This window comes from Podarcis bocagei (assembly GCF_964188305.1).
Source record: "Podarcis bocagei genome assembly, chromosome: 1".
NCBI lineage: Eukaryota > Metazoa > Chordata > Lepidosauria > Squamata > Lacertidae > Podarcis > Podarcis bocagei.
This window is the reverse complement of record NC_138125.1, coordinates 113,230,912-113,257,749: the sequence shown is the minus strand read 5'-3', so window position 1 is coordinate 113,257,749 and position 26,838 is coordinate 113,230,912.

The following is a 26,838-nucleotide window of genomic DNA, read 5'->3' as shown; positions in this document are numbered from 1 at the left end:
TTACCCATAGCTTGCTTTGCCTAGTGGCCAATTTCTATGCTTAGCAATCTGGGCAACAGTTGCCAGCCTTCAGTTGCAATCCTTTCCCTCTTTTCCTTCTGGTATAGTGTGAAACTCAGTTGAATACTAAAATCCTACAATGAATGAGAATGAAATATATGGTTAGCATTTGCTTGCAATGTAGCTTCCTTATTAAAATGAATGTGCCCTTTAATAAGACATTACAGTTTATTCCTCCTGTTGTTCTTTCAAATTTGCCTACATGAGCTACTGAGACGTGGATTTATGAACAAGCCACGGGGACTGTCAAGACGTGTTTAAAATTTATACGTACAGACTTGCATGATGATGTTTCGAAATTGCAAAAATGTGCGCAATAATTAGACAAGTGTCAGTCTAGGCAACAGAAGCGCACTCTTGGATTTCTTCTCCAGAGTGATGTTAAATTTATCTGCTTCTCACATTTACACCCCACCATCCCGCATAAAACTCAACGATGGACCATCATGGGAAATAACCTTTTCACAGCCAACAATCCCACAAGATAGGGTAGAATGAGCTGTTTGTTCAGGGCCACCACATGAGCATCATAGAAGGGGATACATTTATTGTTATTATTTATGTCATTTCTGAATCACTTGTCATGAAGCACCCCAAAGTTATTTGAACCCAAGCCTTTCCAAAAATATACCCATTTCATGTCCACAAATATACCCATTACACCTCAGCAGGGCCCTGAAACTTCTATAGACAAGGGTAATATTTACAATATTCCTCATGTCAGGAGGTAATATTGACAAGACATAAAGAGCCTGTGGCCCTTTAGATGTTGTTGGACCTCAGCTTTCCATGTGACTTTTCAATGGTGGCTCCCCATTTATGGAATGTTGTCCTCAGGGAAGTTCACCTGGCGCCATCTTTGTCTGGTTTTAGGTGCCAGGCAGAAGCTTTCCTCTGTAGTCAAACAAAAACTGGAGGCCCACATGTTCCTCACCCCAATCCAAAACAAAAGAAACCACCCTATCTGGTGGTGTCTTTTTCTGTTCCTTTTCTCCCCCTTTGTCCTCTTTGCATCATGAATGAATAGGAGGTGATAGTGAGGCTGCTTAGCAAGACTAAGGGTACAACCACACAACACATTTAAAGCACTCTTGTGCCACGTTAGCAGTCATGACTCCCCCTGTCCCAATAATCCTTGATGTCGTGGTTTGTTAAGGATACTGAGAGTTATTAGGAAACCCATGACAGAGCTATGATCCCCAACACCATGAGCAAAGTACAGTTCTCAGCAGTACTATTTTTCTAGAAAAAGAGGTGCCAGAACTCACCATGAATGCTTCCCTTGTTCTCTCATAATAGCAATGGTGCCCACCTGAGAGGGGCCGGAACTGAGTTCTGACAAGTTCTCGCTGAAAAAAAGCCCTGGTTCTCAGGATTTTGTGGGGAAAGCCATGACTGTTAAAATGCTAAATGAGTGATTGAGATATATGGTGTGCTTGTGACCAAAGCCAATAGCCAAACCGCAAGCCAGTGGAATTCAGCTCTGCATATCCACCCAAGGGAGGAAAGAGACCTGTTTGGGAATTTACAGTAAATACTTGTCCTGCACTTACAGAGTGGCTGTCTCCTTATGAAAACATACATTATATGTATGTATTATATTATATATTATATGTATGGGCATTTCTAGTCATGTCTTATAAGATACCACAGATGAGAATGATTGCGGGCAGGGGCAAATACCTTGAACACAATTGAACCATCTAGCAATAGAGGTCTTAGTGCTTCTTAAGAGCAAACGATCAGCTCATGGCCAAGTTGAACTTCCTGGTGCTGGGATGGAGCCATCTCCCCTAGCCTGTGTGGCACCAGTTACTACTGTGCAACTATTATAAATAGGTTTGCTTGTAAACATCAGTTGAGAAGGACTAAGCTCATGGGGTTATTACAAATAAAACTGGAACATGTGTATTGAGTTCCAAATTTATTTCTAGATGTGTTTTCGCTGACCTGGAATCAGGATCAAAACATGTCAATATTACCTTTAAAATACCCAGACTGTTGAGTCATTGCAGCGGTCAACTAGGCCTTAAACCCTGACGGGAATTTGAATCAGCCAAAAGTTTTGAAATGCTCATCGACATCTATACAAAAAGCACACCTGATTTTATATTCTCGATTGTGTCTTTCTCCTTGCGCAAGTTATTTTTTCTGGTTTTCAAAGCCAATGTGTAAGGCTGGTCACGAAAACCTCAACTTTCTCCTCTGATATCTCTTTGTGCCCATAAACAATGAAGCTTTTTTTATAGGTCTGGGAATGGTTTGTTTGAGGTTTTGGAGAGTAGTGTAAATGGAGTTTTATATATTGTAATAATAGCATGCAGATAAAAGCATGTCTAAATAAAACAGTTTGTGTCGCTTAAAAAGAACTGCAAAAAGAGGAGCTGATTGAATTGTAGAGCGCAGGAAATGTGAAACACATTCTAAATATGTTCCAGAGCTGCTAATAAAACTGAACGGGGCTTTATGTGTGAACTCTAGCAAGGTAATGAGAAAAGATGGTGTGCCATTTGAGTAGGCTTTAAGGGTGGGGGAGCAGTGCTTTTCTCATCTCTTTTTCTTCCCTGTGTGAGTACACAGAATCACTTCTGTCTCTGGTTACTTTGAGGGATAAAAAAGTAATCACAACAAATGCTTTTAAAGGGCGTTCTTTTTCCTTTTTTTGCAATTAAGAACAGAGTCCTAACACACACACCCTGTCCATTTCAATTGTGTGGAGTAGAATGGTGCACAGATTTCCAGACTGCCCCTGGGGGTGAGAGGATCTCAACTACACCCAGGTATGTGGTAAGCTGCCACCAGTATTTCTCCCCCAGGATTCAGCGCACTAAGCCCTGAAATGGGGCATTTTAGGGCAAAGGGACCAGTGGTTTTGGCCGCATTGGATCTCCAAAGGTACATTAGTCCCCTGAGATGCCCGTCCCCATCTTCGCATAGCAGGAAAAAACCACAAATCTGTCTCTCCACATCTACCCTGGCATGCAAGAGCTGGTGGGGTTAGAATGTGGTGGTAGAACCACAACTCCAGGGCTCCCAGTCCCAGTGGCAATCCAATGCACAGCTACCTGACACTTAACCTCCAAGTGAATATGCATATCTTGAAGATAAACCATGGTAAGGTCTTTCAGTGTCTATGAACGTTCCATGTCTCCTTTTCATGGCAACCTTGCATTTCAGTATTAGCTTCCTATAGTTGGTTTCCGTTTTGAAAATAGGTTCAGTTTCTCTCAAGAGAAATGGCTATTTGAAAAGAGAAGTTTAGTACTATTTTCTAAAACGGTAGACTAATCCATTTTTATCTTATCCCACTTAACAATTCTTGGTTGAGAATATGATCCCTGCAAAATCAGCTCCTGATCCTTAAAATAGTTAACAACTCCACAGCTTATAATGAGGCTCACACACTGCGGATCACGTTGTAAAATACTACCTTTTCATTATTTTAAAATATATTAATGGAAGATGAGCGGAACGTCATCATTTTTCTCATGTATCAGACATGTACTTTGAAGTCCTGATTCTGAGGCTCATAAATAGTAGAAAGTTGGATTCATTTATCACCATTTAACATATAGATATTTTTGGAATCTGCATCTGACTGAAAGTGCAACGAAGCAATAATTGTAAGTAGAGCTTTCAGGAGCTCAGATTTTGCTCAAAGGGTGAAGCATTTTACGATGATGGATTTCAAGGAAGGGAGAATTCTAGTCAGAGACTCAGGATATTGTCAATATTGTGCTATGATACACTGTGAAAAATGTGCATCCATTTACAGGATTTTATGTATATATAAACATAGATCTACTTTCAGCAAATGATGAACAAACTCCATTTGGCTCATTTTGAAAACTGCTTGGTTGTTTTGCGATTTCCTCGAGAAAAATCCCCGCAAGTGTTGTTGGGTGTTTATATATATATATATATATATATATATATATATATATATATATATATATATATTTTCCTGAGGGGGAAAACATGGCACTATGTAGCCTATCAAATTAGGATGTGTGACAATGCTACTGGGGAAAAGATGGTTAGGAGGGAAACCAATGGTCTCTGAGTAGACCTCACTCAAAGAGTGAAAGCTTCATTCTCTTTCAAAGTGATCCCTGGAAGAAAAAACACACAAACTAAAAGTCCAGGGTACCTTTCAATGCAAATGAAACTCTTTGCAAATCTTGCTACTTATTTTGGCTCAGCCTTCCTCCTGCTGCTGCTGGACCATCCCTCTGCACCTTCTCTATGGCTAGTGGGGAGGTGGCTCAGCCAGCTCGGCTCAGCTCCACCCATTTCCATTGCCACTGGCTTCGCAGCACCATGTGCCATGTGGCATAACTTGGAGGGTAGGCCCATCTGCCTCCCTGGGATGCTTCCCCATTCTTCCTTCTCCTGCCCTTGTCACTCCTGAGGAGCCAGCCATGGGATTGCTGGCCGAGGATCCCCCGCAGCCAGCAGACCTTTACTGCAGCATGTGCATGGCTGCAGTGGTTCCTCAGCAGCCCCAGCCTCCTTTAAGGGGGGGGATTTTACTCCCGAGGAAGCCCGCAGGTGCCAGAAGAGTGCTTCACTGCTGGGACTGCCTTCAACAAGAACTTGACAGTCCCTTTAAGGCAGTGGTTTCCAACTGGTGGTCTTCAATTGTAACTCACCCAGGGAGTCCATGGCACATATCAACAATCTGTCCATTTTGGATGGCATGCTCCCAAGTGTTATGTCCCAGTTTTGTGCTGGGATACATTGGAGAGCATGTGATTCTGTGTTTCCAGCCAATGAGTGACACTTGTAGCCCATGAAATGTTGAAACATATATTCTGCAGGAGTGCAATTCCGACATACCTACTCATAATTAAGTCTCAGTTTACATATTCTTGACAGGAATATGCTTTTCTGAACATGTTGAAACATGAGGAGAACATGTTCTGGACATGAGGGGATGAGGAATCATGCATTAATATATCTTCTTTGATGCAATATATTTCTACATACATACATACATATTTCCAGTTATAAGAGAGGCGGTAAAATTTGTTCTGCTGGTTTACTTGTGGCATGTACCTTTTCTTTTTACCTTTAAATGATATGCCTCTTAAATTCCACCCCAGACAGTGCAAATTTATACACATGTCTACTCGGAAAGTAGCATCAATGTGTATATTGGGACTTACTCCCAAGTAAGTGTGTTTAGGATAGCAGGTGGAGGAGACACATCTGGCACTCTGGTCATTGGTCCATAAGCTTCTCAGAAGTTTGAGAGAACCCTAAGGAGATATCCCCACAGCTCAAAACCACATGATCTAGAAGATGTCAACAGCTGCAGAAGTCCTTTAACTGCACTGGTCCTTTAACTAACAGCATGTAAGAGTGATGGTCCTAGTCAATGAATGCCTAGACCATATCCTTCTTTAAAAGTAGCACAGGGATTTGGTGGACTTGATAACACCAGCTTGCATCAGCAATGAGCTGCAGCAGAGCCAAGTACAGTTAATCAACAACATCTTTGAGCACCACGTGAGCTGCTTCACAGACAGGCTAGTCGGTTGATTGGTTTAGGCTGCCTATGAAAAGCAACTCTGGACACATTTTGTTCTCCATCCTTTCATCTCTAGCAAGATCTCTACAAAGTTACTGGAGGGGTAAACCAACAGGGTGTTTAAAGCAAACCTTCAGGGGACCATTTAGCATTTAGTATTGAGCAGGAGTCTGGAGACTCAGTAAAAGACTCATCCTTGGTTTGGTCAGTAAGATCACCCCCCCCCCCAACAGTTTTGAAAGAAGCCCCCCTTGGGGAGATAATTGCCTAATGTGCAGTGAAAAAAAGCCATAGAACTGAAATTATTCCTTGAACTAAAGAAAAACTGTTAAAACGTATGTGTTTGTGTGAGAGCGATATTATATATTAAGGCTTTGATCCTATACAGAAGATCCATCTGATGATGGGTAAAGGACCCCTGGACAGTTAAGTCCAGTCAAATTTGACTATGGGTTGCAGCATTCATCTCCGCTTACAGGCTGAGGGAGCCGGCATTTGTCCACAGACAGCTTTCTGGGTCATGCGGCCAGCATGACTAAACTGCTTCTGGTGCAGTGGGACACCACGATGGAAGCCAGAGCGCATGGAAATGCCATTTACCTTCCTGCCACAGCAGTACCTACTCACGCTAGTATGTTTTTGAAATGCTAGGTTGGCAGGAGCTGGGACAAAGCAATGGGAGCTCACCCCATTGTGCGGATTCGAACTGTTGACCTTATGATCGCTGAGTCCGAGAGGCTCAGGAAGCCCTGCTGTGCTGGTGGGACACTGGATATGCTGATGCCTCAGATATGCTGGCAAAATTCTCTGCTGGCAGAGCTGTTCCGCTAGTGAAGACCAGTGGAGTGGTTGAAATAGGAATGGTTGCAGGCAGCACAGAGAAGAAGCACACCTATGTCATACCTTATGCTGCTTCAATTCATGACCACCAACACCCCCGCCCCCAACAAGAATACAAATAACATATTCTGCAACATATTGTGACAAAAAAAGGGACGTCATCTTCCAGGATTGCACTCCTGCACAAGATTGCGGCCCTGGAAAATGCATACTTTTGAGACAAAATATTATTTGAATACATATATACATTTATACGTTACATACATCCATTAAAATATTTATGTACATTTTTAGATCTGAATTTTCATATGGGTTTTTTAATTTAAAAAATGCAGGTTTAGGTGAAAGTGGGATAGAATAAACTTATGAATGATATACCATATGCAAAAGTGACACAGACTAGAGATGCGGTGATCACTCCATTCTGGTCAGGGGAATCACCTTTAAAAAGAATGTTCTCCCTTCTCCCCACCACCAAAAACACACAAATGTGGCATGTCATACAGTCATGCCAAGCTTTCTCCTTGACATGCTAGATTCGTAGAAGGTAGATATATTTTTCTTTGTCAAGCATGCGTAAAAATGCAACTTCTCCCCAAACTAAGATTCCTAGAAAATCTTTACCTTTTGATTCTACTGAATGTATGAACTTTAGCCTCCACACTTCGAGGGAAATGCTTTAGAAGTAAAATATGCTTGTTAACAGTCAACCTGACCGCAGTGGCAATGAATCACAAATGCAAAATTAATCCTGGGGAAAACTAAGCATAGCATAAAAGGGAACGGGGCAACAGCCTAATAGGTCTACATCCCTAAACAAATAACCAGTTTCCTGTAAAAAGATCGGGAAGGCGCAAGATGTGTGCATTAGCACAAGATGAATAATATAAGCAACTGAAATGGATACACCATACATAATGAAATATTGTTTACATTTACAGGCGCTATTAGAGCCATGATTTATCCTATAGCACCCATGCATCATAAAACAGTATTGAAATCAGGCACATTATCGATGCGCAAGATCTTGCATAGTGAAAAGTTTATAAAGCACAATCAATGTAGCACACAGTGCATGACGTAACTTGGACCAGAATTTATCCTGATGCATAAACAATACATAGGACAATAAAAGGAATCATTAATAAGTTTTTGTCCAGAGTGAAGCTTTCAGATGGAAAATATTAACAAGGTTTGTAAAGTAAAGGTAAAGGGCCCCCTGACCATTAGGTCCAGTCATGACCGACTCTGGGGTTGCGGCGCTGATGTCACTTTATTGGCCGAGGGAGCCGGCGTACAGCTTCCGGGTCATGTGGCCAGCATGACTAAGCCGCTTCTGGTGAACCAGAGCAGCGCACGGAAATGCCATTTGCCTTCCCGCTGGAGCGGTACCTATTTATCTGCTTACACTTTGACGTGCTTTCAAACTGCTAGGTTGGCAGTTTCGGGTTAAGAACGGACCTCCGGAATGAATTAAGTACTTAACCCGAGGTAACCACTGTAGTTTATTAAGCAAGAACAAACTATACCTATATGCCATGGTTTGTTGTGGGCTTATAAACTTTAGTTAACATTAACTATATGTCAGCATTATGTACAAACGAGGCATTGAGTAGCAATTGAAACCCATTTGGTCACTCAGATCCAGAAAGGAAGATCCCCCCCCCCTTTATTTATTTATTTATTTATTTATCCCCATTATGGAATTCCAGGTGGCATGGACAGGGTTCCTCAGTAGTCCCCCATGCAGGTCCTGACCAGACCTAGAGCTGCCTAGCTTCAGCAATGTTACTTGGTCATGTGAATCACAGTATGCCCTGGAAAGCAAAGCTGTGTATGTCCTGCTGATCTGCAACTCTGCTTGTTCATTGGGTTCCATCCAATGGACTGGATGCAGATTGCTTTTGTGCATCTTCCTTAGGCACTCCCCAACTGCTGCATGCAAGTAGTTGTCCATATCTATAGAGCTAGGTCAGGACCCACGTATAGAAAAAAATATAATATGCAAAAGATATTACCGATTCATATAATTCTGCCATTGTTTGTTTTTGGGAATTAAGAAAATCTATAAGATTTCAGTTTTGCATAATTTATATTGCTAATGAACTATTTGAGAACCACCCTGTCTCTTGAATAGCAGCATCGTTTTTTTAAAAAAAGTATAGAGATTTGAGCCATTAAAAAAAAAAAGATTAATGGCCTCATGCCTTAGGGCTACAAAAGCCAGGAATGTGATGTTTTTTTCATAGGTTTCTTCAAATATACTTATTTACCTTTATTCCCATAATTTGCTTCAATATTTCTTGAATGTGAAGCTATTTATATAGCGATTCAGCGTCGGCTTTCCTGTCATAAAACCTCACATCCATTCACCAGTCACAGCAAAGTCTACTGCTTCTTTCCCCCACTCCTTTCTCTCTTGTTGAAAAGTGTCCACAAACAATTTAACACAATCGCTTTTTGGTCTCCAAAGTTTGTTTGTTTCCTATAAGGAACAGTAAGAACCTTGTTTTGATTCTTAGGTATCCTCACTCTTAACTTTGATTCAGGTTTTATGGATGACCTCAAGTCAAATGAAGAGCAATACATCTGCAGAAGGAAAATTCCCCTCTAAATTGCCCTTGATAATACATCCCGGTTGGCTGGGTCTTGTTTTCACCTCTTTGTGCCAGTTGTCAGAGTCAAATAGCCATTATTTTGTTTTTCAGAAAATCTGACTGAGCCAATATACCTCTGCCAGAATGTATCACAAAACTCTCTCGGTTCTGCTTGTGCAGCTGTTTTTTGCACATATGCCATAGTTCTCTCTTGAGTCGTTTCCATGAGGGCTCTCAAAGAGTGAATTACCAATATCCCATGAGTGCAAAGAAATGTAGCTGTCTCATTCATGTCTGTTCTGCTAATGGATTACAGCACACAAATCTGGTCAGTGCGCTTGACTGCTTGATATGTCAGCACTCACTGATGTACTCTTCTTGCCTCTGACTGTTGACATCCCTTTCGCCTCCTTGTTATTAACATTCCCCCACAGCTTCTCTTCTCCAGGTAATATTGTGTTGCTTCTTTCTCTTTCACAATTTTTAGAACACCATTTCCTGCTTGGACATTGTTCTTGCTTCTTCTCCCCACCCCATCCCCGCCCTCAAAACAATTCCATTCTTCCAGATGCCTGCAGACCTTCTTTTGCTTCGAACAAACTACACCAATGCCAAGAGTTAACCACTGTAATTACAGCCTGGTGGTAACACAAGAGGCAAGGCTAGCTTTTATTGGAACAATAAACTACCTGAAGTTGGCTAAGAAAATAATAGAAGTGAGGGGGTCTGTTCTTGGACTGTGCAGAAATCAAAGAAGAACATGTCATCTGATTCCTCCACTTGTGGTGTCTAAGTACATTTGCCTCCATTCATGGAAGTCAGAGACTGATACTGGCAGGAACCATCTTCTCATTGTCTCCTTGAAGTTAGCTTCACTATGCTTTGTGAAGAGCACCCACCATTTCAAGCCACTATGACAACCCTTCCATTATTTACCAAAGTCACAGAAGCTGTTGTGAGCAGTCCCATAAGTGGAAGTTCTCAGACAGCGGGAGGACCTGGAAGAGAGAGATCAGAATAACCATGCAGGTTAATGTAAGAAAAGGTAGTCGTTAAGAATCTTGAGGTGTGTAGGCTGCATCCACACTATATATTCGAAACACTTTCATACCACTTGAAACAGTCATAGCTTCCCTCAAAGAATCCTGGGAAATACAGTTTGTGAAGGGTGAGTAATTAGGAGACCTTCATTCTGCTCATAGAGCTAGAATTTGAAGAGTTATCTGGGAAGAAGGATTGATTGTTAAATCACTCTGGGCATTTCTGCTCTGGGAGGGGACTAGGAGCCTCCAAACATCTTTCAGAACCCTTAACGAACTACCATTCTCAGGATTCTTTGAGGGAAGCCATGAATGCATAGTGCAGATGTGGCTGTGTTTTCTTGAGGGTGACTAAGAATTCTATAATGAAAATCCTGGGGGAGAAGAAATGTCTAGGCTGTGATATAGCTCCACCTAAAAGGTTAATTAGATGCAGTTTCTATGTCCAATTAGGTCTTGGCAGGCTGAGAAAGCACTGCATCCCCAGCATATGACCAAGTGTTTATCAATCAACAGCTTCTATTATTGGACTCCCTGGCCACAGAGACACACACCACTCCTATCCAATGCTGGAAACTGTGCCGAAGCCAATCATGTGAATCAGCCCTCAGTTCCGCAAGAAAATTACTGGTAATATATATAAATTACCTTTTAGATCAGACAGAAGGGCCTCTGTAATAGATCACTGTTCAAAGTAATTTTCTCATCTATGAAAATTGAGCATATGGTAATAAGAGGTACTAACCATAACTGAAGTAATTACTAAGCATACAGACGGGCAGGCTTTCTTAAAAAACGGAACCATAAAAATTGGAAACAATATGTCAGCCTTAAACTGAACAACACACCCTTCTGAAAAGTGTCAGCAAAAGGAGTTCGGTGAACGTAAATATAATTTGTTCCACTTTCCCCGGGGGTGCTAGAAAACCACATTTGAAACCTGTAAAATGGTTTCATTAAAATATAGAAGATCCAATTTAAACCAAATTTGGTAGGGGAGGAAAATATCAGTGGGCGCTTATGGGCGCAGCTTCCTCCTAAATCATATTTTAACTGTGAAGTTGTAAACACTTCCCACCAATGACAGCTTTTAAAATGGACTGAGCGGGGAAACTGCCTTTCAGAACATCATGTAACTGCACATATATCTATAAAATGATGTTTTTCCTTTACTCTAGCTGACCTTCATTTTGCAAACACCTTTCCTCTCCCTCTCCTCCCCCTCTCTCTTCTCCTTTACAAGCCCCATCTCTCCTTCTATTTCATTTACCCATGGAACATTTTGTGGGCAGCCCCATTCAGGTCCATATATGCAACCCATTGCATGTTGCAAAGCTGTGCCCTTCTTTTCCACTGAAATGAATGGTATCACGCAAGCAAATAGTGCCTGCACCCGTAGCCAAGACCAGAGTGTACAATCTCTTAAGGACACAAACCTTTTTCACTGAACACTCCTGCTTTGAAACTAAAGTATCTCACCTCTTAATCAAATCCATTGACCTGTGATAAGTATATTATGCTGTGTTTTGCAGAAGTGCTATAAAAATGTTATGGCAACACTTCTGCCATGTTTGGGAAATTTATTGGACATGTTCCTGTAAAGAATTTTGCTGCTGCTGCTGCATGTACTTACATAGCATGTGTGTGAAATAATTCAAAAATAAATATATGAAAGGATCTGTTTATAGTTCTTATTTCATCCATGAACTTTTGCTGGTCATTGGGGTTTACTTTGGCCAGACAGTTTTGCTGGGGATTTTAGGTAATTTGTTGTCTTTATTATGTTGTTGTTTACTCGTTTAGTCGTCTCCAACTCTTCGTGACCCCATGGACCAGAGCACGGCAGGCACTCCGGTCTTCCACTGCCTCCCGCAGTTTGGTCAAACTCATGCTGGTAGCTTCAAGAACACTGTCCAACCATCTCGTCCTCTGTCGTCCCCTTCTCCTTGTGCCCTTCATCTTTCCCAACATCAGGGTCCTTTCCAGGGAGTCTTCTATTCTCATGTCTTTATTATAATCCACCAGAACTATGGGCCTTGTCCTTATCATCCCCACTGGGATGCTAGGGATGCCAACTGCCCCCTCCCCTCTCATCTGATTGCTCACCTGATGAGTGCAGAAAGAGCAATAGCCATCACCTGCCTCTGAATGGATCTGCTGAGGAAGGAGATGGTGTGCCTGTGTGTTTTTCAAGTGTGTCCTTTCTCTCTGTGTGGCATGTGGACCCCAGAAGGTTGGCCAAGAGTGGATGCAGCCCTTGACTCAAAAAAAGGTTAGCTAGCCCTGCCATATTTATTTTTCATCTTTGTATACCTCACTTCTTCCAACATGTTCAAGGCCCATTTTATCTCACAACGGTTCTGGGATTACAAGATGAATTTTCATGTGATGCAGCAATCTGCCCAAGGCCACTTAGTGAACTTCCAGGCTCAGAAGGGATTGAAATCCAGCTCTCTACCCAGTTCAGATCGAATCCTAGGCATGCCACTGGCATTGTAAAATATGCTTCTGGCTTCTGTGATGACACACAGGTGTGTCCACAACAAACTCTTATAATTCAATTCCCATTTCATTTTTAATGTTGACTTTTTTATCACCGAGCTCCTTTCCTACGACCTTGAGGCACCCTTAAAGGCCAGCAACACAAGAACCCATCCAAGAGCCATTCTGTGAAACAGCAGTGGACAGCCAGCAGCCTAAGGGATGCATGCAACCCTCAGCCTCATTTCATACGGGTGGCAGGAGCTGGGGAGGGGAAGAGAAGGAGGGCGGAAGTGCAGGGGAAAGGAGGGAAGCTGAAGTAAATGGGGTAATGGAAAGGAGCAGAGGAAGCCCTCTGCAAAACAATCAGTTCATACCTCTGGAAAACTGAAATGCAAAACATCTCACCACAGTCTGGAAGATACAAGAACTTAGGAAAAGCCTCCCAACCACTGGAGTTGAAGATCAGGCTTCTGTGTGTCGAGGTCCCCAAGTCACCCCTCAAATAACTCACAAAACACACATAAATTTTGTTTAATGTTTTTGGCATAATTTTGGCCACAACTTTATTGAAATACATAAATGTAAGTGGTTGTTTAGGCATTGGTTAAGACTATCTATCCCCCCGTCTGGGGACAGAACTGACTTCTGGGCACCACCAAAAGCCAGTAAGGGAAAACAATATTGGGGAGAAATGGAGCTGAGGCACAGACCCTCACCTCTCCCCGCCTGCTCTCCAGGGCTTGCCGGCCTTAGCCCCATTCCAGGGATTCAGACAAAAAGATGGCAAGCCTCTGGATTCCTTTATCGGAATTCCCTTTCCGCAGCAACCATGGAGGGGCAGGCCCAGCCAATCCTAACCCCTCCTCCAACCAATTGATAACCAATGCCTAACCGCAACCTTATAAGTTGTGACGATTTGCTACGCAGTAGGCAAAAAACAAATGGCACCAGCCAATCAGCCAGATGGACAAAATTCCTACCAGGCCCCTGCCCCGACAGCAGACGACCCCATGACAGACATAGCAAGGTCAATGCAAAACCCATAAAATTAGGGCGGGTAGGCAGGTGATCCGTTGCATACAGCGAAAAAGAAAGCTCCACGCTGCTTCACAGGATTTAAAACATCCGATCCATCCCACCAAATTGCAACATAGGATTTACCCCAGCAACCCAGCCATCCAATCGTTGCCACAGGCTTCCTTAGTAATCCTGCCTGGCAACAGAGATGGACCCCACCACAACACACACTCTCCATGAGGGAGAACATGCTTTCCTTCATCATAACTACATATCACAAGCACAGCACCTGACATTTCTCCATAGGTGAATAGTGGTGGGCAGGGAGGGAAACCTGCTGTGATGATCACAGTAACCAAGAAGCAAGCTTGCACCTCTCTGCATTGTCTTCCTCCATGGCTCTTATTTCACTCTAGCTGATGCCATTCCCCCTATTCAGGGGGGAACATATTTGCCACAACCCTCCTCCCCTAGATTAGAAGAAGAGGAGAGGTGGTTTCCTTCAGCTAAGGGACCCTGTGTCATGTGGGCTTTCTTGCCCAATGAGCGAGAGGCAGAGATGGGCTATTTAAATTGCCAATCCTTGCCTCACACGCTCCTCTCTTCTTCATTCGACACCCACTCTCCTGCCCTTTGCACTGGGGGCCTTTGGCTAGTTGTCAGCTAATTAGGATTTTTTTTTGCAGAGGAGACTGATTGACTGTTGGCCTTCTCTTAGTCACCTTGGACGAGCATGGTCTGAGGGGTACTGCGAGGTGCCCCCTTGGCCCAGGTGAACATTGGACAACAGGGCCATGGTGTGCCTGTTGGGAACATACACCCAAGCACCACACAGCTGGGAGGGAGGAATTTTAGGAAACCAGGCTGCATGGACACAGTGTGGGGCTGTAAACTGGCACAGGTGATGGGAGGGGTAGATAACCCCCACATTTTTATACACCTGTCCAGGCTTATTTAATTTGGTCGCATTCTTTTAACAATTAAGACTATTTTGCAGATGCTTAAGCATCTTGTTTTATTTTAATAAATATGATCTGTTAAGCATAAATTAGTGCATTGAGTCTTCTTCCAGATCCATTGGCAATGACAGAGTGTTTGGAACTTATTTTTACGTCTACAGAAGTCAGCTCCGTATGTGTATGTTTTTGTGGCGCTCATTCCACACTGAATCTAAGTTTAGCCTCCATCTAAGCCTTCCGTTGTTCTAAAACTTTCCAGAGGTTAATTCGACATGCATCTCTAGCACAAAAATCCTCGATTCCAAATTGCAAATTCTTTCCAATGATATGCTTTATGTAGAATTGTTCATAGTGCTCCATAATGCAGTAACGCAGCACATCATTTGCCCCTGCTGACAGTGTAATCCTCCCTGTTCACAGATTTGTTTTCCTTTAGAATTGACTACATGTTGAGTTTTCCAAGGTGATTTTATTTAAAAAGTGGGGGAGGGGTGCCAATATAACTTCAGTGCTGTTATTAGAACTAGCAATCCGCTCCGCTGAAATAAGTTTTGCCGCATGTTCTTAGCAATGGATTTTGCTATTAAGCCACACATTTGCTTGGAGAGTTTGGGAGAAATTGCTCTCATGATGGACAAGGAACTCTGCTGATCTAATTTTTAAAAAACCAACCAAAATACTTGCTGGAAAATTTTGATTGTCTGTATGGTACTGATGAACTTGGTAGTCAGACGATTGTGATTGTTTTCCATTCATTTTAGCAGAACCCCCACCCCCCCAAAAAAGGTGAATTATGAGAGACAATGACTTGGCACGTTCACAGGAAATGAATGGAATAATGCAATCACACTGGCTGAGTCACAAAACTTGTACCGGATGTGCTAAACACAGAAAGCTATTATGTTACACCCTTTTATTATTTCCTTATCTGCCATGCTCTTAAATTTCAGTCTTCACTGCTCTCCTGAGGCACTGGGGAACAGGAGTTAGATGTATCCCTGAAACACTCTCATAACGAACAGCTTTAACCCTGACCTTCAGGCTAAAGGCTGCAATTCTTGCAGCATGTGCAATCTGGTCCCTGTTCCAAGGGCAATACTTTCCGGATAGGACTATGCCAATGGGCTGTTTGATTTCTTGCTCGACATTTGAGGCATTCAGTTCCTTTTTTGGAATGGTTGCCCTGAGAGTGGGTGGCATCTCAATTAACAGTGCATCATTTGGGTGGTTTTCTTTTTGTCAGGGCTGCAGGGACCCAGCAATGTTCACACCTAACTGAGACTGTCTCGAGATTAAATAACTTCCTTTGGTGCTTGAGAAATCCAAAGGGATGGCCACAACCCTCACCTTCCAAGTATCGAGTTTGACACTTAAGCTCAACTGCACATTGGTAAGTTAACCGCCCTGCATTTCCGCCTGTGAGAGGCATTGGAAGTAAAGGATTTCACCCTACACCAGCTTCAGTGATTACTAGGCCACATTTTTTTTTTTTTAATTTCAAAGTCATCTCTCCTGAGCGGCCATCTCTGAGATACTTTCACAATGCTATGGTGGGGTTAAAAAAAAATCTCATCAAGAACACAGGCATGTCGGCCAGTCTGCAGGTACGGCTTGAATTCCTGTCTGCAGCCTTGTTGCCAGTTTGAGGGAGGCTGTTCTAGGGTTTAGACCAGGGCTTGCAGCCCATACATGGGCTACCATGTACCACACATGGGCTAGCCAGTGTGGTGTAGTGGTTAAGAGCAGTAGTCTCGTAATCTGGTGAACAGGGTTCACGTCTCTGCTCCTCCACATGCAGCTGCTGGGTGACCTTGGGCCGGTCACACTTCTTTGAAGTCTCTCAGCCCCACTCACGTCACAGAGTGTTTGTTGTGGGGGAGGAAGGGAAAGGAGAATGTTAGCCGCTTTGAGACTCCTGAAGGGGAGTGAAAGGCGGGATATCAAATCCAAACTCTTCTTCTTCTTCTACCAAGAGGTTTTTGATATCCTGCAGGGAACCCTAAAAATTTTGTGATGGCCAAATAAATGACAGTTTTTTTTCAGGGGGGTGTGGATTTACCCCATCATATTTCCCCCTGGTTTTCGGTGGGGTTTAAATGTTGCTGAAAGAAACATTTAAGAAATATTGGACACGAGCGAATTCCAGATTTTCCATCTGGAGCGCAGCCAGCAGAAAATGCAGCACAGCACTTGTCTCTTCAGAAGCTGGGGGGATTTGATATCTTTATCACCGGATAGCAAGCCTGCCGCTCACAAGGCCCACTCTCAAAGACATTACTGCTGATCACCATAGAGATGTGCCTGTCATACGAAGATTATCCTGCTCTGGGGGTCACCTCAGCCGTTGCTTCATCTTGTATGACATTTTGCCTTTAATTTCATTGGAATCTATGCTCCGTTCTCTACCCTGACACAAACCGTCCATGGGGGACATTTTAATTAAGGAAGCACAACTCCAAAATAAGTATGAAATACACAAATCCATGGAAATGCTCACACAAAAGCAGGCAGATATTAACGTAGCCTCCTTTTGCTGTCAACAGTACAGTGAGCCAAATGTGTTGTGCCACGTACAACCTCTAAAATGCAAATTGGTGCGGAAGAGGTTCTAATTAAAATAATAGCGAAAGAGTAAAATATTTGATGGGGTAGCACAGACAACTGCCTGCTTAATGGGTGTGCTGAAGCAGGTTTTCTTCCCGGGTGATGTTTTTAGTTATGACTCATTTTAGGGATGGATTGCAGATGAAAGCTTTTCTGCCACAAGCTTCTGTCGCCTGTCAAACAGGGAAGTGAAGTATCTTGGTTAGCTTCATCCAGCCCAGCTCCTTTTCAGGGTTAATAGAGCAGTAAGAATAGATGATCACATGTGTTCGGGAGATAGCCTCTATCCTCAAGCTGGCTTCTGAACAGAGCAGGGGAAAACAAATAGCCTTTATTATACTTTTGTACAAATGTCATTAGCAGGAGATATGCCAGGTGACACTTTCGCAATTTTACCATTTAATTAGCTTCGTGTAAGGAACAATAGAAGGAGCCATCAGAGTTATGTTTCATGAAGCCCAGTATCTGTCATAATAATGAATGGGTGCTTTGGCTGCAAAAAGGAGCTTGGGGCTTCTTTGTTGCATCTTCTGTGGCATCGACATTGGAAATGTAGATGCCTCCCTTTTGCAAGTGCTGACTAATGCTAAAACTGTAAAGCGTGTTCTCACTAACAGAGAGCATGTGTTGCGGTTGGGAGAACAGGCCACTGTGTCATGACTAGGCAAGTTTGGTGGAACCCAAACCTGTAAAGGGTTAATTGGGTTGCTGGGGATTTTTGAGTGTTGCCAATTTGGAGGAGGGGTCAGAGGCTATAAGTTTAGGAGCCAGACGTTGGGACATCCTCTTGGCCGTTTTGCACCGGATCACCCGCCCCCCTCCCTTTTATAGGGTGGTTTCTTGGTTCATTTGACCTTGCTATGCCTGTCATGGGGTCGTCCGCCTTTGAGCGGGGGCCTGGTAGGAATTTTGCCATTTGGCTGATTGGCTGTGCCATTTGGTTTTTGCCTACTGCGTAGCAAATTGTCACAACTTGTAAGGTTGGCGGTTAGGCATTGGTTAAATTGGTTCTTGGAGGGGTAAGTGCCTATCCCTCCAAATGATGCGTAAAGGGAATTCCGTTAAAGGAATCCAGGGGCTTGCCATTCTTTCGTCCTTGTCCGTGGAGCCGGACTTGGGCCATGCAAGCCCCACCGGAACATGAGGGGAGAAGTGTTGGCTTGATTCCCAGCCTCATTTCTCACCCAATACTTGTTTCCCACGCTGGCTTCCGGTGGTGTCCGGAAGTGCCAGCTCTGTCCTTGGGGGCAAGGACAGATAGTCAAACCAATGCCTAAGCAACCACTCACATTTTTTGTATTTGAATAAAGTTGTGGCCAAAATTATGCCAAAAACCTTAAACAAAAATTGAAGTGTGAAGTGTGAATTTTTTGGGGGTGGCACTGTGGGACTCAACACGCAAACTTGGGGCTGGGCTGCATAGCTTTCAGATCTGGAGAAAGTTCTCCTGATGTTGAAGTGGAAAGGGATAAGCCTGGGATTTGAAACCTGTGACACCTCCAGATGTTGTTGGATGGCAGTTCCCAGCCGTGATGGGAGTTGTAGTTCAGCAACATCTGAAGGGTCACAGTTTCTCCATCCCTAGTACAGGCAATTGTGGCTTTGCCCGTTCATTCCATCCCTGGACCATCATCCACAACATCTGCCCCAAGATGCTGAAATTGATTCAGGTATACCAGACAGCAAGGAGAGGAGGAGGGTGGATTTCAGGGCCAGGCGGGAGAAACTACCATGGTCTTATCACCTTGGATTTCAAGGTCTCTGAACACCATACCCTCCAACATTTCTCCAATGAAAATAGGGACATCCTAAGGAAAAGTGGGACATTCCAGGATCAAATCAGAAACTGGGATGGCTTCTGTAGCTCTGGGACTGTTCCTGGAAAATAGGGACACTTGGAGGGTCTGGAACATTCTCCTGGTCTGAATCTTGGAAAACACTTTAGGCTGCTCACACGATTTAATTGCTTCTTCATACAAAAAATATTCCCCAAATATAGCAAGCTAGCATGTTAAGGCGAAGTGAAGGGGTTGTGGAAACCTCCTCCTCAATATGCTGGTTTCTGTTCAGAGGGGATTTTATTCTTTATGGAAGAACACGCAGTCCTACAAATCTCTCCCTGCGGTCTGGAGTTTTACAGTCAAGACACTGTTTTACAACCTCCGGCAGAACTAGGCCAGAGGGAGGGATTGTTGACCAGGGCTGACAAAATGCATGTTAATTTTACAGTTGCAGCTAATGGGGCACCTTTTCAACCTTAACTGCTGCACTGGGGTTGGTGAGGAAGAAAGAGAGAGAGTTGATAGAAGAATTGCAGTACATGGGAAACTTAACACTTTCCTTCGCAACTGCAACACCCTCCCATAAAAAATGTCACATGGAATTTAGGCTTGGAGACAGCTTCCCAATGGCTCACCCAAGGCTGGGCAACGAGGGGAGACCCATGAACCATATCTGGCCTGCAGGCTGGACATTTCCCAACCCTGCTTTAAACTGGCCCCGAGCCAATGTGATTTCCACCAGCTAGAAGATGGCCCAGGCAAAATGGAGAGCAGTAGGCCCAAACCAAGGCAAATTTCAAGATCACAGTTTACCAACCTGCGCTGAGCCAGCAAGAGCTAGTTGCCTCAGCACTGCCCTAAAGCAATTGCCAATCATTATAGTTTAGTTATAGCATCTGACCAATTATAGCATCTGACCAATTAAAAGGCTAGCGCCTTTTTTTTTACCTCAGCTGTTGGTTTCTTCTGGGAATTGAGGTTTCATTCTGCAGGGACTTCTTTGGGCGAAGCTCCTCAGGAGTTTCATGTGCAGTGTCCAGTGCCAGGTGTACGGTGTGACCCCCACGTTTGGGGCCATGACAAAACCTAAGGTATCTGTAAAATGGTTTGGTGGCTAGCATGGTGACATGCAAAGGAAGGCAGAAACACCTGCACCTGTAAGACTCATGATGCAGCCGTTGCCCTTTTCCTCAGCCCGGCATAGCAAGTAGTGCAGCTGCCCAAATTCATTTTTCTATACCACTCCAAATAATACCGGATCCCTCTTCCCCCTTTGCTTCCAGTCACTCAATTAACAGCCATAGGAATAAATGTCAAAGGAATGTTTTGTTGGCCGCTATAGGACGAAGCTCTGCATTAACAAGGCCCTCTGCATTTTATTCCACCAGCAACGTAATGGCGACAACAGGAGGAAATAAGCCATGATTGATTCTACCGCTGTACTATTTCGATTGTTCCCATTTTGCACGGCAATGAAATGGCTGCTTCTGTTATAGCTACAATATTAAACTGGCCTGGCCACAGTCTCTCTTTCTCTCTCTCTCTCTCTCTCTCTCTCTCTCTCTCTCTCTCTCATTTCTAGACAGTTATTTTCTATGGCTCATCCTCTGCACCAGGCAATTTGTATTTGCATACATGTAGATGGATCAAGTCAGTCTGGCCAAGTTGGGGAGTGGGCATGGCATGTGTGTGATGTCATACACATTTGACAGACCCCCGCAATGTTGGGGATAACTTGGCGTGTCTGAAGGAGAGTAGGTTGTCTGTGGGTGAAACCACTTAAAAGGGGTCATGAGTTATGTCTGGAAGACTTATCTGACGGCAAATGGCTGACCAGAATCATAGAAGAGTTGGTAGGGTCATCTAGTCCAACTCCCTGCAATGCAGAAATCTGTTACTCAACATGGGGCTCAAACCCACAACCCTGAGATGAACAGTCTCATGCTCTACTGACTGAGCTATCCCTTCAGAGTTAGCTGATAGCTGTGATTTGGTAATTTTGTCTGGGAAAACACCTGAGTTATATGTAAGGCTGCTGCAGACCTAGAAATGTGAATGATGAAATAAATAGTTTAAATAAAATCAAGCAATGTATTCATTTAGGCAGCACTAAGAGTTGCAATCCCTTTCTAGTCTTAAAATGGCAATAACCTGCCAGCCCTTGGCTCTCCTGAGCACACCTGATCCAGTCAGGTTCTCTTGAGAGAACACTAAAACATTTGCCCCCTGGCAGGCTGAGAAAAAGGACAGAGATTCCCAAGCCATGAATTGACAATTGTTAAATGATGGGACATTCTCGTTGCCTATGGGTGTAGATATAAACAAAGCTACCATCTTTCCACAGAGCTGTGGGTGCCTAACTACATCTTAAATAATAAAGGCTTGGTATCGGGCAGTAACTGAAACCTGATGTTGCTTTGCAGCAGTGCAACTTGATGCTGATGTTCAAAGACGGATACTTGGTCTTAAGCTTGCTTTTCTAACCTTTCATGTATTGGGGATGCGATCCAAAGACTAAAGCTTGTGATCCAAGGAAGATCATCAAAGCTCGCAATCATGCAATGTTTTAATTGTATGTCTCAGTGCCAATAACCCTCTCCATTGCTCTTCATTTTCAACAGTTCTATTTTTGCATAGCAAATGTAAGCAGCCTCATAGGAAAGCTAGTCTTCTTCTTCTTCTTTGGCAATCACTCATAGCGGAGTACCAATGTCTTCCGTGAATATCGTCTTAACGGTGTGTCTGTAAGTGCCTGTGGAGGCCAATTCTGGATCCACATGTCCTTCCACGGTGGAGAAATAGGCTTCTGGGCCGGAACTGATCACAGTGAGGATTTGCCAAACGTGGCTTCCTCTTAGCTCATTTCTCCCTTTCATCCTGAGTTCGTGCTTCTTCAAAGTCCATGGTGCCTTTGGTAGAGACTATTGGTAGCCTAAGGGACGCGGGTGGCGCTGTGGGTTAAACCACAGAGCCTAGAACTTGACAATCAGAAGTTTGGCAGTTCAAATCCCCGCGATGGGGTGAGCTCCCGTTGCTCGGTCCCTGCTCCTGCCAATCTAGCAGTTTGAAAGCATGTCAGAGTGCAAGTAGATAAATAGGTACTGCTCGGGTGGGAAGGTAAACAGCATTTCTGTGCACTGCTCTGGTTCACCAGAAGCAGCTTAGTCATGCTGGCCACATGACCCGGAAGCTGTATGCCAGCTCCCTCGGCCAATAAAGCAAGATGAGCGCCACAACCCCAGAGTCGGTCACGACTGGACCTAATGGTCAGCTCTCAACAGAATATTAAAAACACAATAAAACATCAAACATTAAAAACTTCACTAAGCAGGGCTGCCTTCAGATGTCTTCTAAAAGTCAGATGGTTGTTTATTTCCATGACATCTGATGGGAGGGGCATTCCACAGGGTGGGCACCACCACCAAGAAGGCCTCTACTTGGTTCCCTTGAACCTTACTTCTTGCAGGGAGGGAACCGCCAGAAGGCCCTCGGAGCTGGACCTCAGTGTCCGGGCTGAATGATGGGGATGGAGACGATCCTTCAGGTATACTGAGCTGAGGCCGTTTAGGGCTTTAAAGGTCAGCACCAACACTTGTGCTCAGAAATGTACTGGGAGCCAATGTAGGTCTTTCAGGACTTGTGTTATATGAGCTTGGTGGCCACTCCACAACGTACACATTTCTAAATATGTTTTATCCTAAAATACACATTTTGGGTATGTTATTTGAGCTGAGAACTCTCTCACAAAATGCAGGTAAGTACAAAATCTGAAGGGGAATTGCATTCTGATCTATATTGTTAAGTCCAGTAGAATAAACTATTTAGGTCTGTTTGCTTTAGAATTCTCTTCCATCCCCAGTCTCTGGCTGTATAGTTTTCTTCAAACAGCTGCGCAGTCTGTTGAAGATGAGTTGTTTGCCATGAGAAAGGAGAATGCATCACTTCAAACATATCAGATTAATTGTACCTCTCTGATCACTGACAAAAGTGGTAGGCTCCAAAGCAAAGCCAGAGCTTCTTAGAAAGGAGAGCTGAGAGGGAGGCAGGGATCTCCAATTGCATGCTTTTATTACAAGCAATTCAAAACATCTTTCAGTATTACCTTGACTTCTTCAGGGTTAATTAGAATGCCCTCCCATAATTGCACAGGAAAAGAAATATTCTGCAGCACCCAAACGCATTCCAATTTTTTTCTAGGCTCTCTGGAAGGCAAATTAGACACACTAAGATGTTTATGGTAAACATTTTTCAAGAAATGTTAATAAAACTGTAAGTGCAGTTAAAGTAGTGAAATAAAAAAGCATACTTTGAATGCAAATAAAAATAAATAAAAATGCTACTTTTAAAGGAAAAGATGAAGCTATGTGTTTTCAGAGAGGGCTGAGCCAAAACTAAAAGTTCCACTTGTTTCCTTATTTCATCATACCACATCACAAACCTCAATAAAGAGCCTTTCATGCACTTTGGGGTTTGAGATTTTGGAAAGAACAAATATTACTCAGGAGATGGTTGGCTTTTGTTGTTGTTTTGTTGTCATATTGTTCAATTGTCAGAAATGTTCAAGGGGTGTGGAATTGCTATGCAGGGCCAATTGGGACATGCCTGAGGAGATGTTTGCCACAGGATTTCACTTACGGTTGAATTGGAAGCAAAATTAAACGTGTCTCTTCAGGCACACTGCCTGAGGAATGTGGAGGGGAATCAGAAAGCATTCATAAAACTAGCAAAATCCTCAGGGATGTTTGGCACATTCTCTCTACACCTCTAATTGAAAATAATTTGTATTTTTAGCAAAGGGAGGGGGTGGAGGAAAAGGAAGAACAACCTGCTTCTTTGCTTTGGCTGGTGGTCATTCAGGCTATCCCCCCCCCTTCCATCATCATCATCATCATCATTTATTATTTATACCCCGCCCATCTGGCTGGGTTTCCCCAGCCACTCTGGGCGGCTCCCAAGAAAAGATTAAAAATACATTAAAACATCAGTCATTAGAAACTTCCCTAAACAGGGCTGCCTTCAGATGTCTTCTAAAAGTCAGACAGTTGTTTATTTCTTTGACATCTGATGGGAGGGCATTCCACAGGGTGGGTGCCGCTACCGAGAAGGCCCTCTGCCTGGTTCCCTGTAACCTCACTTCTCACGGTGAGGAAACCACCAGAAGGGCCTTGGAGCTGGACCTCCATAGGAAAAGGAGGACCAAAGTTCAAAGCATCTGCTGAAATTCCTCTTTACATAGAAGCATAGAGCTGGAAGGGACCCTGAGGAACATCTAGTCCAACCCCCTGCAATGCACAACTATACAGCTGACCCATATGGGGATCAAACCTGCAACCTTGGTGTTATCAGCACCATGCTCTAACCAACTGAGCTATCCAGCATGCAGCAGTTAAAGACAGGGGCCCTGTGGCCCTTCTGATGTAGCTGGACCACAGCTAATGAGGTGAATGTGTCTGTTCGGGGTTCTCTCGGTTTCTCATTTTTTGGTTCTCCACATTTCCACATCACTTTTCCAAAAGCGCTAATTTGTTACATTTGCCTTTAAACGCAAGCTGAATTGAGTTTCTCCTTCACATACCCAACTACAGTCTCCATCATCCTGGACCATTGGCTTGGCTGACTGGGTTTAGAGTCTCCCACTGAATTTTCTGCAGAATTTCTGAGAAGTGGGAGAAGGAAATAGCCGTGAAATACTGTACACTCTCAGCTTTGGCTGAAAGAACTAAGAAGTTTAAGGTGCAAACTGCAGAATTGCAGACTTAGGGAAGCTTTAATTGCCGTCTCACTCCTGCCGATCCAGTTCTCATTAAACGGATGGGTTGCTGACCTTCAAATGAGATTGTGATTCTGTGATTGTAGTTAACCACCTGACTCCCTGATCCTGAACATGCAGATCTCAATGAGACTTACTTTCTGACATCTAATACACGTATAATTAGTTTGGCAGTGGTGGGAGAGGCATGACTTTGATATTTCATCTGCTTTTGTTTTAGGTTCAGCCAAATCCTGGAAATGATTGTTGTCGCTGTAAATGTTTGGCAAACTCAGTCTCATCCACTGGTCCCTATTTGACAGATGCCCATTGCCAGTGTCTTGTTTCCATGCTGCGCTGTCCAGCAAGTTGCCACTGATTTATCACAAACAGCTGCTTTGAACCCAAATCCTCAATTAGCATAAAATTACTATAATTTCACCACAGCCATCATCGCGGCTGACAGCATCTTATTCAGGACGTCTGACTTGACTGCTAGATTGCAGGCAGCATCAACTGGCCTGCCTAATAGCCTAAAAGAGATATCTTGGTCTGAACGTGTCTCTTAAAAGCCAAACTCCACAATTAACCACTTTGCAGTCCTTACAACATCACTTTTATGGAGAACAGGAAACAGCTTCCATCTGGGAACCCTCTAACGGTGATGACAGGTCTGCTCCCCACTGCAGATCTTCTTGTCGCCCCATAGGATATGTTCTTATCCCAAATGTTAGTTTGCAGTTCTTTTTCCCTTCCCCACATAGGGAGATTTGTGTGCATACTCAGAGGCAGGCACACGGTGTAGGGAGGGTCAGGGGGCTGTGGCCCTAGGTGCACAGTTTTGATCGGGCACAAACCAGGCAGCCTCACCCAGGGATCCTTCTCCCACCCTACCTGCCACCAGGGGTCTCTGGGCCCCAGAGCCCAGCCTGGCCTCACTGCCATGTCCCTGCCCTTCTCCCTGAATGGCCAGTGCTCGCCCACTCCTCGCTCAGACAGTGAGTGGGTGCAGACAAAGGGAGGCAGGAAAGGGATGACCCCACTGTGGCCCAGCCCGGTGCATCAGGGGGCCTCACCTGCCAAGGGCCGTATCGGCCAGTGGGGCACTCCCATGCGTAGGCAGGCAGGCAGGCAGGTGGTGCAGCACAGCTCCACTTGGCTCCAGTGGCAATGACTGGGCTGGCACGAAGGGATCCATTCACCCTCCATGCCCCCTCCCCACCCAGCTTGCAGGTGCCCATTTGGCAGCATCAGTGGCATAGGAAGAATGACGGGTTCCATTCACCCTCTGTGCTCTGCTGAGTGCATGCCCATGCCCTGGGCACCAGCAAACAATGCTGCGCCACTGTACAGAAGCCAGAATCACACCATACATTTAAAGCCTTGTGATACCACTGTCAACAGTCATGGCTTGCCCCGAAGAATTATGGCAGCTATGGCATGTTAAGGATGCTGAGAGTTGTTAGGAGATCTCTATTGCAGAACTACACAGATTCAAAAGCCAGCAGTGGGAGCGCACTGGCATGATATTCCCAAAACTACTGAAATTGTTTCATAATATTTTCTTGAGGTTTTCAAAGACAAATTGTAAACATATTTGATTTTCTTAATGAGTTTTTTATGTTTATGTGTTTAACATGTCTGGGCTTCCATTGTTTTATGGATGGGTTTCCCCTCCTTCTCTTTTATGATTTTATTTTCTAAATTATGCCAATAAAGGCTGAATGAATGAAATGAACTACAATTCTAAGAGATGATTGGCAGTCTATCTCTCTACACAGGGAACTCTGTGAAGCCAATGGCCAATCTCAGGGGTTGGCAAGGTTTACCTTGCCTGGGCTGGTTCACTCCAGCAGAGATCCCTCCGTGGGCCAGATCACGCGCCTGCGATTTCCGGCATCTGCGCAGACGCAATTTTCGGCATCTGTACATGCGCAGATGTGATTTCCAGTGCCGTAGAAGCAAGTCCCCATGCTACGCTGCACTGGTTAGGACAGCGTGTGGGGACTCGCCGAGCGGGTGGCTCGGTTGAGGGGCAGCTCGTGGGCCAGTTACATGACCTCCGTGGGCCACTTGTGGCCTATGGGCCTTAGGGTGCCTGCCCCTGGCCTATCTAGTCCAGCATTCTATTCTCGTAGAGGCCAACCAGATGTCTATGGGAAACCAAAAACCCA